Source organism: Rhea pennata, chromosome 8, assembly GCF_028389875.1.
Source record: "Rhea pennata isolate bPtePen1 chromosome 8, bPtePen1.pri, whole genome shotgun sequence".
In the NCBI taxonomy this organism is placed as follows: domain Eukaryota; kingdom Metazoa; phylum Chordata; class Aves; order Rheiformes; family Rheidae; genus Rhea; species Rhea pennata.
Window position 1 is genome coordinate 7,865,291 of NC_084670.1, and position 12,367 is coordinate 7,877,657.

Here is a 12,367-nt window from a genome sequence, read left to right on the forward strand (position 1 = left end):
CACGACAAACAATCTAGAAATGTGAATTTTCAGAATTCACGTTACAAAATATTAAGAATAAATGTTTGCTTTTCAAATTAAATATATGTTTGCTATTGATCTGACACTTCTCTCAGTCAGTCTTTCACAGTTGAATAGATATTACTGAAATCTTTCCTGTGATATGGTGACATTGTAAATAGGATTATTTTAAGTTCCGTGATACTCGCTGTAGGAGCAATAGCCAACACAACAATGAAAAATAGACATTAACTATTTTCATCACGAACCCTGTTGTTCTTAAGATCTAAATTCTGGTTTTGCTCTGTGCAAAAAGTTGGTTTTTGTTTTTAAACTATTTTGTGTTTTTTTTTTTTTTTGAACTGTTACTTTTTAATATAAATAAACTGACACAACTGTGTTTGAGTGTTTTCTGAGGGGCTGAGATCTGACTTTTTAAAAATTAAAAATAATTTGCAGACTTATGAAAATAAATAATCATAATTGCACTGTTTTTTCAATTTTTAAATTGTGAGATGCTAAAAGAAAATGTGTACGTATTGCCTACTTATTTTTACATGTGCTATATCAATTACTATTTTACTGGAGAATCTTAAAGGAACCAGAAAAGTGGTACAGTGCGTGGGAATTTAGGCTATCTCTGTGTGCACTGAAGTCATCTTATTTGTTGGTAGTTACAGGTTATAGTCAACGTGTCACATACGAAGTTAACTTAATTTAAAAACAAGTGAATTATTTTCCTCCTTAAACAACTGAAAGCAAAAACGACCCTAGACCAAATATCCAAACCCTACCACCTGTAACCAAATCAGTCCTAGCATCAAACCTTTCTTTGCCTTTATCTCTTATATCTAAATATTACATCCAATACGGCATATAAAATTACTAGGATCAGAAGCTAAAATGGAAAAAAATCTCTGGACCTTCTTGCTGCAGTTGATGCTGAACAGGTGAACATGTCTGTCTGTACAAAGTCTCGCTGAAAGCACTGGGGACTTGGCGGACCTAAAAGGGATGGCGAACACTTGTCTAATTATAGAAAACAAGCACTGTTTTGTGTGTTAACTCCCTAATGGCTTTTTAATTTATTTTTTTTTTCTTTTAGCATAGAGTGAGCATTGTAACAAATGATCGATGACTCTAGTTGCTTCGTGTGGTTTGGAGGAATCAGTAATATGTTTGTTTCTTCTCTCTCCCTATGTCGTTCCTCTCCAGAGAGTGTTACAATTTTTATTCACTCTCTTGTTCACACTTTTACAAATTAATAGTTTACTTTCCTTCTGGTGTATTTTTGTAACAGAGGAAAAGCTTTATGCAAGTTGCAGTTGCCAGCCACAAGAGGGCAGGAAGGACTATTCAATTATTACCTATAAATGCCGTTCAGTGTTTTCAAATTAGCTTCTGGTATATTAACAAAAAGGAGTATAATGGCCAAGTTATTGTTTGATTTACAGATAATTGGCATATTGCAGGGAGGAGACTTAATTTCACCCTTTTAAATTAAACAGGGAGATTTAAAAAGACATAAAATATTCATTAATGTTCAGTGATTATAAAGCAGTGGCATATATTTATTCTACCTTTATTACTGTTTCGATGGGAAAATACTGCAAATATTTCAGAAATCGAGTTGGCCATACTGACAAGTTGAAATGTTTAAGCAGTGTTAATGCAATCTACTCACATGTTATATCCTATGCAGAAAGATTCAAAATGACTACATCAATTATTAAAAGAAATATTTAAAATTCTAGAAATGTTCCATTGCTTGCCACAGTTGAGTGCAACTGTCTCTTCAGGGCCAGTTGTTTGGTTTGTTATTATTATTAGTGCAGCAAATTTTAAGGAATAAAAAATATTTATTTTACAAATGTTTCCAGCAGCAACAACAACAAAAAAACTTACAGAGCTCTCATAAATATTTTGCAATGGTTTAATGTGAAATCCAGTGAGCTATCTGCTGTGCTTTAATAAACTACTGTTGCTTCAGTTCTGTTTTCTTCTTGCTTTGTTTAGATTGTATACTTCAAATGATATTTGGATGAACTGTTATTTAAAAAAAAATCCTGTTGTGGTATGGAATACAATCCTGCAGAAAATTAGCTAGCAGAGAGAAGCCTAAACCATAGTGCTGAGATCTGATTCCCCAAATTGTCTTGTATTAGTTCCATAGTTGGGTTTTGGGTGTTACACAAAAGTACTCTTATGTTTTGTCCACATCTTCAGCTGTTTGCACTTTTTCAATTAAACTATAACTTACTATCAGTTATAGTGATGTAGGATCTGCAACCTATAAAGAATCTTCAGAAATGAAATAAAAAATGAAACACAAATTTTCCAAAAATTCTGGGTGTTGGGGGGTTTTTTTTGTTTGTTTGGGTTTTTTTTTTTTTTTGCGAATTGCGTAGATGCGTTGTTAACTTAGAAAGTTGATGATAACATGTTGGCCTCAATTGCAAATTAATCTATGTCACAATTTTCTGACATCTGTTTGTTCTTGTAAAATTGCAGTATTAAATTAATTCTGGGCAGATACTGTTCTGGGAGGAAAAAAAATCGTGATTACTTTTTTCCATGATCCGCATTTTAAACTGGAAAGAGTAGGTTTTGTGCCAGTCTGGAGACTGTAAATTAATACATTTCCAGTGTACTGTGTGGTTAAATAAGGACAGTTCTAACAAATTGAAGTGCTAATACTTAAAAGATTACGAGGAGTTTTCGGTCTGAATACTTGCTCTTTGTTCTACTCTGATAATTAGTAGAGGCTCTCACTAGTTGCAAGTTGAGGTGAGAGAGTTTTTTAATCTTGATTTTAGGAGATACGTGCTGAAATTTATAAGACTTAGCCACTTTCAACATCATTTGTTTTCCAACTGTTCTGGTTGTGTTATATAGTAGGAATGAGTGTTTCTTCTGCTTCTCATTTTTGCGAGCTGTAGTTATGTTACTTTAGAGACGAAAGACGAGTTTTTTATTTTATTTTATTTTTTAAATTATTTTCAGAGGTGGGAATGCTTAAATATTTTCCTGAAAAGAAATTTTATGTTCTCATTCTGGAGTAGGCACAGTATAAATAAGCTGTGAAAAACTTTCTGAATTTGGAATTTAGAAAGCTGTCTTTTTTTAATCACAATAAGATGCTTCGCACTTCTTGTTACTTAAGTGACATGGGGGGAAAAAACATTCAGAAAATTTTAACAAACTGGTTACCTCCATTAAAAATAAGGCGTTTGCATTTGCCTATTTTACTGATGGTTTAGTCTTTGAAGCCTTTTTTGTGATTTCTGTGGGCAGGATTACAGCAGTACCCAGTGTACACAAGCTGTGGCTGTTAAAGGGTGGACAAGTTAAATAGGCAGAAACCCTGAGAGCCTTGAAGATATATGTGTGTGTGTGTATGTATTTATATGTATGTATGTATATATGTGTGTGTATATATGTATATATGCATTTATATGAAGAAATACATATGTATTTTTGGTAACTACTAGAGTTCTGAGTTGAGGATACTAGATAAAGCATATATACAAGGTACTATATAATTCCTAGTAAAACATAAAATCTGTGCAGAGAAGATAGATTCCTGAATACTGTCTGCCTTTGCATAGCTGCATGTGCTCTTTAGTTGATTCCTTTAGCCAATTAAAGTAATCAGAGGCTAGCTTCTTACCGTCCCCGTCACCTGTGATAGGTAGTATGTTTGTTCTTTGTTCCCTATAGAATTACTGACTAAGGTGGAATACGAAAAGCAATGTATCCAATAGCACTACAGGCAGGAGGAGGAACTAGTTATACATAGAACTGCTCGGGGATGGGATAAAGTATAAATTCTGGGTGGACAGAGAACTGCTGATAATTTGAAGTCCTTTTTGCAGAATTTTTAAAAACTTTTTTGATAAGTGGATGAATGTGGAAGAAGATACAAAACCAAAATGTATAAACACAGGCAGAAACGGCCTAGAAAATGGTAATACATAAATGTATGTGGATAGATGAACTCTTTTCAGCACACAGAAAAAATAATTCAACTGAAGAAGGTTTTGCACATTTTTCAGATTTGACTTTTGGCTTTTGTACAAATATTTTCAAGCCAGTTATTGTCGAGTGAGATCACCCATAATAAAGGTCGGACATCAGCATGGGAATATGAAATGTGTATATAATAATATTCATCTCTTAAATATTGTGGCTAAGTAATTGCAATAGGATATGCTTGAGAGACATTAGAGTATCAACATATCCAAATATTGTACGTATATAACAGTTTTGGAAACAGTTGTGTTATATTGTGACTTTATCTGCTTTATTTAGGTAGCTAAAAAAACCTATTCTTATGCTAATAAAAATCAGTAACTAATATTCCATTTTAATATTTGATAGGAAGTGCACAGATATTCTGTACTGTTGGTCATTTATTCTTGTAGTATCGAAAAAGCTAATAAGTGTGGTTGGTATAATGAATGTACTCAGGCTCCTTAGATTATTTTTGTGAAAACTGAAAGTTTTACTTTTCAAAGAAATTTATCACGTAACAATTATATTCAATTTATAGTGTGTAGTTACAGTAACATATATAATTTAGACATCTGTTACTGTAATAGCCTCAGTGTTCTACAGTAATAAATGAGTACCATCTAGCAAGCTAGGTTTCAACTTTTTAAACAAGGAGGCAAAAACCTTTTTTAAAAAAGCTAAATAAACTTGATTTTTTTTTTTGCCCATTTTAAGAAAGAAAAATAGCATATTGTTAAACCAAGACGTATCCGCTGGGGGTGTGTGTGTGGGGGAAATTAACTTTTTGTAAGTGGTCATGTGTTAAAAATTGTATGGAAAGAAAGTTCCTTGGGAAATAAGGAGAAAATAGATATTATGTACTTGTTCAAAAGTGATAGCTTGATTTGCCTTTTAAGATACCTAACTATCTGACTGTGAAGATAGTTCTATTTCTAAGTAATTGAATAGGAAAAGATATATAACCATTATTTTTTTCAATGCAACAGAAACAGCAATAAGAGATAAAGGGCAGTCTTTTACATCTCTATTAATTATGAAGCTTAATATATTCCTGAGAGAATATGTTTCATAACCTGTAATTTGTTTTTGGTGGGTTTGGACGTGCATATCATTAAAGAAATGATCTTCAGTTATCAAAAACTAGTAAACATGGACATTTTTATATGCAAGAAAAGGCAGAGAGTAAATAATTGCACTGGTGACCAATACTGTAATAATCCTGTTTTACAATATGCACTTGACAGGTTGTAATAGTGCTAATTGAAGAGACTAATTCACACTTGCTTCATTCTATTCAAAGGCAAAATCAGCAGCTTGTTTTGCTTTTGACCAGATGGTCCTGATGAACACCTACTGTGCACTTTAAGTGCTTTACTAGAATTACAAAGGCTGGGGGCTGCGTCCGACTCAAAATGATTTGAGAAGAGAAAAAAACCTCGCTGCTCAATGGATTTGGTGCAACTAAATTAATTCTAGTGGACCCATTACACACTGAGCCCCCTTTTCAAAGTGCTGAGCCTCCTCGTTTGTTCTGTAGCAATGAGAAAGTGAAAGGCAGATTACTGCAAACAGAAATAAAAAAAAAAGTGCTGTGAAAAGGAGAAAAGAGGCCTTGAAGCCTTTTCATATCATTTGGGTTTTTCAAGTGCGTTATTTTTGGGGAGGGTGGATGTATGAAAAGCCAATTGGAGTTTTTTTTGTTTTAAAGTGCGCTATTTAAGTACTATGAATATAAAAGCAAGAGCAACAGTTGACTGAGTTTACTGTGGTAAAGCTTTGTGTCCAAGGATGAATCAAATTCATTATAGTCAATGCTTTGTATTTTCATATGAATGTAGGGTTAGTTTCACAAGACTGTGTCTGTTTAGGATAATTATAATTTAATATTTTCCTTTCATACAGTTATCACTGTAGATATCTAAAATTTACTGAAAGCAGGTTTTTCGTCTTGTATAAATTTAGAAGCACACAGAGAGAGTAAAACTCCAAAGGAAGCTGTTTAATTTCCAAAGGAAGGCGAAGCATGTTCCAGTAGCATTGAAGCACAGATTATTATAACTAATTAGAAGTCACACATCTGTTAGCTTTCGATTTGTCAGCGCTTGTAGTTTGTGTGGATGTTTATACCTTCCCTTCTTTCTTTTTCTTTCTTCCTTTTCTCCCTGTCTCTATCACGCTCCATAAATGTAGGCTGGATTTGATAAGGATCAGTTTATTTCAAATTGAAAGTAATGAGGAGTCATTGTTATAATTTTGGTTGCAGCTTCTGCTCCATGAATGCTCAATCATGTGAGCTGTCCTTATTTTCAAAGTAATCATGTCGAATGGGATGGCTCTCTTCGTGTAATTTGAGGTTAAGGTTTTTGGGGATCAAGACCTAAATTAGAACCCTGCTTTTTATTTTTTTAACTGCAATTAAATCCATAACTCAGTATTCTGATTTTGAATTTTTGCTCTTTCAGAAGTGAAGAATTTTTGTGCAAAGCTTCTGTCGTAATGCTAGCTATTAAAAAGGTGTTAGCATGAAATGACAAGAAATCGTAAGCAGCTTTATGAACATATTAAACAGTTATGTTCCTAGCTCTTGCCCATTTAAGGTGGCAAAGCAGTATTCTGTGGCTAAATAGCACAGCACTGCTGTCTGTGTAAACTGGATTTAGTTGAGTCATAAATGAAAAACTAAATGGTAGCATTTTTCACAATTAAAAATAATTTGCTGGTTGTAAATGAGTGTAGTAGAGCATAAGTTAACCTTTCTTCCTTATGTTAACTGTATAATGATCACCTCTATTATTGCACAATATACACTTTTCCTAAAAAAACAAAAAGAGAAACAAAACAAAAACAAACAATAACAGTCGTTGGATTGCTGACTTGTTTTCAAACAATGAAATTTGTATTTGTGCAAATTATAGTAGGCACAGTGTTCTCTCATGTTTTCTCATCAAACAACCCAATTATACTTATAAATAGTGAGGTGCTAATGAACTGTTGTTCTGGAAAAGTTTTTTTTTTTTTCTTTTTTTTTTTTTTTTAACTTGAGTAAGAAAGGAAACACTTCACAATTTTAGAGTGCTTGCTTAGTGAGAAAATACTTGAAAATATTGTACCTATGTAAATCATATTGGTGCCATCAATATAAATACTTAAGCTAGTCTAGAAACCCTTATGTTCACGTGGAACACAGCTAGATTCTTGACTTTATAAATTGCCCACTTCATTGTGAACTGATGATTTACTTCAATTCCTGTGGTTATAGAGTTTTTTTCAGTAAGATACAGTTTATATTTAGATTTAGAGAATATTAATGTGTGTATTTAATAGGAAAAAAAACAGGAATTTGCTCTCTGGAAGGTTAAGGTGGTGCGTATATTTAACAGTCTTGGTGGAGATGTGGCACGGAAATAGTCTGCAATATCTTAGATATAAATAGGATAATTACAGGACAGCACTAAATCATTCCATAACTGCTATGCAAAGAAAATACTTGATTGTGATTTCAAATGTGATTTAATAATGTTTGTTGCTATGCAGTCTATAGCATCTGGGTGAAACTGTTTGCTATCTCTTTAGAAAAACCATTTCTTAAAAATTTTCAGTTATGTTCCTGTGTAAAATGTGAACTTAAAAAGTTATTCTTTTGTATTTGTACCTAGAATCATGGGCATAAGTTGAAGAGTCTTGCACTCATTTAGAGGATAAAATGGCCTCATAATCACCCTTAATAAATCCCTGTTACTGTTTTTAAAAAGGGTTGTAGAAGCTCTCGGCAAACATTTGCAATAAGTGGCAAAATTTATGCCTTGCTTTGTGATAGTTGCGTGACCAGACAGTGGGGTATAGGATTGTTTTAAGGTTTTTACAGCTGCAGGCAAAAGCATCTGTTCCTAGAAAAGCCTGCATTGTTTAATTTTGACACTGACTTTACCATGCTGCTTGTACCAGTCGCTGGATTAGGTGCCACTAAGATAAAATTTGTTTTAAGTTGCTCCCAAATGCAGCTGTCACTATACATGGCCTTGTAGCTCAAGCAGGGTAGACGTAATCAAAACAAGCATTTTTGTACAAGATCATCTTATTAGACTGGAAAAGCTCGGGGCAGGATCTTTGACAATATTGTATCTCGTGAGTAGCTAAGCTATTAGTTTTTAGGTTTATTTAATAATTCTGGTGATGGCTAACATGTGTGACTGCCTCACGCAATGAAAGAAAGGGATTTTCTTTCTTCTTTTTAAGCTTCACTGCTTTTCCTTTTAAATATACATTATATTTATTTTGATTAAAGAGTTACTGTGTTACTAAACTATATAAACTCTGTATATCTGTACATCTATATTTCTACAGTGAAATGGGAGGACTTACAAAAGTCGGGGAAAATTGACATTTTTGAAAGCGCTTTCTTTTTTTTTTTTTTTTCTTCAAAGTTTTCAATGAATTAAAAATGAAAGAGCACTTCATTTTATGTATCCCAGAGTTGTGTTAATTTCTACCCAGCTGGTCTAAAATGATTGATACAAAGCCAAATTTGTGACTGCCTGCATTACAAAGTCTGTAATTTGCTAATGAATTATGATAATAATCTTTCATCATACATGAAAGATTTAGACAAACAATTTACTAACTATATAGTTTGATCACAATTTTTGAGTTTGTACAAAGCCTCAAATTTTGTTTATTTTTCCCCAGACCAACATGAACTTACTGTGTTTTGAAAGCAAAGATGCTGGAAGATACATGGGGATGATAATGAACAACAGAAAAGATACAAGCTTGTAGGGTAAACCACGATGCTTCTATACGTGTATATACATGTATATGCAACCCAAACCACCCAGTTTTTGACTAGAGAAGCTCCATAATATGCATGGCATAAGAAGTTGTTGGAGACGGCATCCGATGTATTGTAGGAGCATAGTAGTAAATGAAAATGGAGTTGAGATGTTTCTCAAGTTAAACCTCCTTGAGGTATGGTATAGACAAACTATGTAAAGCATAGCTAGACAGAGGTGTAGGAGCAAACGCTGCCTTTTTTAAAAAAAAAAAAAACAAGGCAAACAAAAGCCCCCAACCCCAAACCTTAACCAGGATGTACCAGGGAGAGTGCAAATAGTACTTTATGCTTTATTCTTTCAATCCATGAAATATTTCACAAAAGAGAGAAAAGGGGTAACCACCACCAGATCCAGTCAACCTGAATGAAATTTGTGGTCACCCATATATCATGGCAGCAACATGGTTGATATGGCATGGTTGGAGGACCTTGTCAGAACAACGTTCACAGGCTGTGGCCACGATAAGAGCAGGGCTGTTACTGTTAGGAAAATCAAGAATATTTGGTCCTGTGCGGGAGAAGTTCCTGCATCTTCAGACCAAAGGCTACTTCCAAGTTCTGCAGAACTTGCTTCTGCATTGGATTTTTCACTTTTCAAAAAGTGAGCAACATAGAAAACAGGAGAGGAGCTTTCTGTTGAGTGATCACCGACTTTTCTTCTGTTTTGTATATATTCAGTAGTTTTTTCTGCACCTTTTGGGTGCAGTTTATTTCAATGAGTTCAAGCTGTGTAGTCATACTGATGTCCACCCTAAAACAAACAAACAAAACCAACTAACGCTTGTATCAAGTCCTGTTACTATTGTTTGAATGAAATTGTTAACTTCAGCAATTTCTGCCTTTAAGTACATGTCTTCAGAGCATCAGTTACCGGATAGAGTTGGTTTATCTACTCCAGACATAAACATGTATCACTGCCCAAACAAAGCCATGCTCAGACTCCGGGGGCTACAACTAGGTGAAGTGTTACGTTATTGGCTTTTTTTTTTAAAAAAAAAAAAGGGGGGGGGGGGGAGGGAATGGACAGTAAAAAAAAGACCAGAGAAACTGGGAATAAGGGGAAGAAAGTAAAACAGCTAACAACAAGAAACCACGATTTAGAGGAGGGACTGGGAATGCAGTACCATGTGAAAAGATAAGAAGCTTTAAGGGTAGGTGCCGTCTGGAAAAGATGCTCAACTGCAAACAAAGCTTATTTTGGTGTTTGGTTATGTTTTGATATTGTTTATTTTATCAGGTTTAGAGAAATAGAACTTTTTAAATGAACAGGAATGTGTTCCTGAATCATTGAATCAGTTATTAGGAAAAAAAAGTCTTAGTTGGTCAAAAAATGGTATTTCTATAAAGCTGGAAAGGCTAATTAAAAAGTATAGAACAGTGCCTAAAGCCTCAAACCAATCTATTTGAAATCACAGGTGCTATGTTATGTTTTGGAAGAGAAAAGGATTCTTAAAAGATGTTGATTTTCTTGGGCTGCCTACAGAAACTCTCACAGACCCTGTGCAGTAAGCACCATAAAATACTGGCTGTGTTGATTCTTTACATGATTAAGCTTCAGTGAGTTGAGACACACAGGATGTGCAATATTTCACTTACGATCTCATATATTTGTTTCTCCTCAAAAAGAGTGTGGCCACCTCTATTTATGGAATTATTATTTTATTTATTTATATTTAAAAAAGGCAGTGTTTCTGCTAAAATTGAGAAGAATACCTAATGGTGTGACACATGAAAATACAGTTTTGTACCATAAGGTGCATAACTCATGCAGATCCACTCCTTGCAGGGTAGAACTGTGTTGGTGTTTCGCTTCAAACCTGCACTACTGATCTGAAGTTTATATCTCCCACTTGTCCTACTTTGTGTGCAAGTGTGTGTTATGGAGCAGTCTCAGAGTATACAGACTGAGTTCTGTTAGGCTGGAACTAATCTAGAAGATACATAATTATAAATAGTTAATACTACTGAGATATTCAGGACCAGCTGAGAACTAGTCCTTAGTAAAATTCCAGAAATACGAATAATATGGATGTTGGACCCTTAGCACTCCCTTGTTTGCCCTGCAGGTCTGCTTCTATTGCACTGCCCTATATGCTAATGTAGATATAATCGCAGGCTGCAATTTAGTGTTTCACAGGGAGATTTAAGGAGAGACATCTCCCATGACAATTCAAGCATCATCTCTGTCTACAACTCCTAGGACATCAGAAAAGAAACTTTTATCCTACTCAGACCTAACAGAATGCTCTAGTGAATTTCTAAATTTTTCATTGGCCTCATGTACCCAATCTTGAAATACTAGTGTGGACCTGCCTGACTTGGCAGTTTGCCGGTTGTGCTGGGGAGAGAAATGTCACCTTCCTAGTTTGTACTGCAAAAGAAAGTACCGTCTTCCACTGGTCTGCTGCTGCTTTGTATGGAGAATGTCAGAGTTTCCCCATTGTCATTTGTCCTAGCCCCTGCCCAAACTGTCTTGTTCGCAGTTCACAGCTGTATGCACATAGGATGTTCTCAGTTGCAGTCTGGCCTTTTCTCTGCATGCCCCATGTCAACGCATAGAATAAAAAAGAGCCGAGACCTTCTAAGCAGAGCGAGTGAAAAGGACTGCTGGTTGTAGGTGAAATTGTCAACACAAAACACTTCCCAGATTAAACTAAGCACTTCTTACGCTCCCTGCTTTTGAATTATTCAAGGCTACGTCCTCCTTGCCTTAAAATAGGAACTTTCTGTGGGGAAGTGCAAACAGAAGTTTATACAAAGCATGGGTGGGAGATGTTGAGCATAAACTCTGCTTGTGGTTACGGATAAGTTAATGATTGCACAGAAACATAGTTCACAAAGTTTCTTAAGTAAAAATTACTCTATTAGAGCTGCTGAGTTCAGTAAAAGGTAGCCTGTGTTCAGACATAAGCAAAAGAAATTGAGAACAGTATGAAACTAAACCAAATATGACTGTCTTTTTGTATTTCCTGAAAGAAGTTGCAATGCTGGATTTCACCCTGATGCTGTCATTGAAATAACTGAAATGACTTTTGTTCCTAGAACTTACTGTTCCTTTTTTCATTTCCCTTTACTGGAATTGGAGGAAGGTGTGTACAGTTATGCTGTTCAATACCAGGCAGTCAGGCATTGCCATTATATAAGTACAGATTTGAGGGAATTAATTGTTTTTTCCTGATCATAATTCAGAATAGTAAAAAACCTCATTCTTTGAATTCCTCTTTGCCTTTTTTCATTTTGTGTTTTACTCTTTCAACTATTGAGATAATCTACATTTTCAAATGATAGTAGCGTTGGAATGCCTTGATATTAGATGTACTAGAAAATAGATACTAGATAGAATCACCTTCCTGGGGAAGAAAAAAATAGAGTTAAGGTGTTTGATATGGCAACTCTTTGGTCTTCAGCTCTTCTCGCCCCCCCCCCCCCCCCCACACACACACATTTAGAAATAATAGATGTCAATGTCTCCAAAAATTACATTCCAAGAGTATCATCCTTAAAATGAAAAATTATTCTGCT

At 34.7% G+C, this 12,367-nt stretch overlaps 1 protein-coding gene across 1 annotated transcript in view; it reads left to right on the forward strand.

Annotated features, from left to right (window-relative positions):
• The window catches only part of FAF1 (Fas associated factor 1), a 172,854-nt gene that overhangs the window by 53,722 nt on the left and 106,765 nt on the right, over nt 1–12,367 (forward strand). The window lies entirely within an intron of this gene.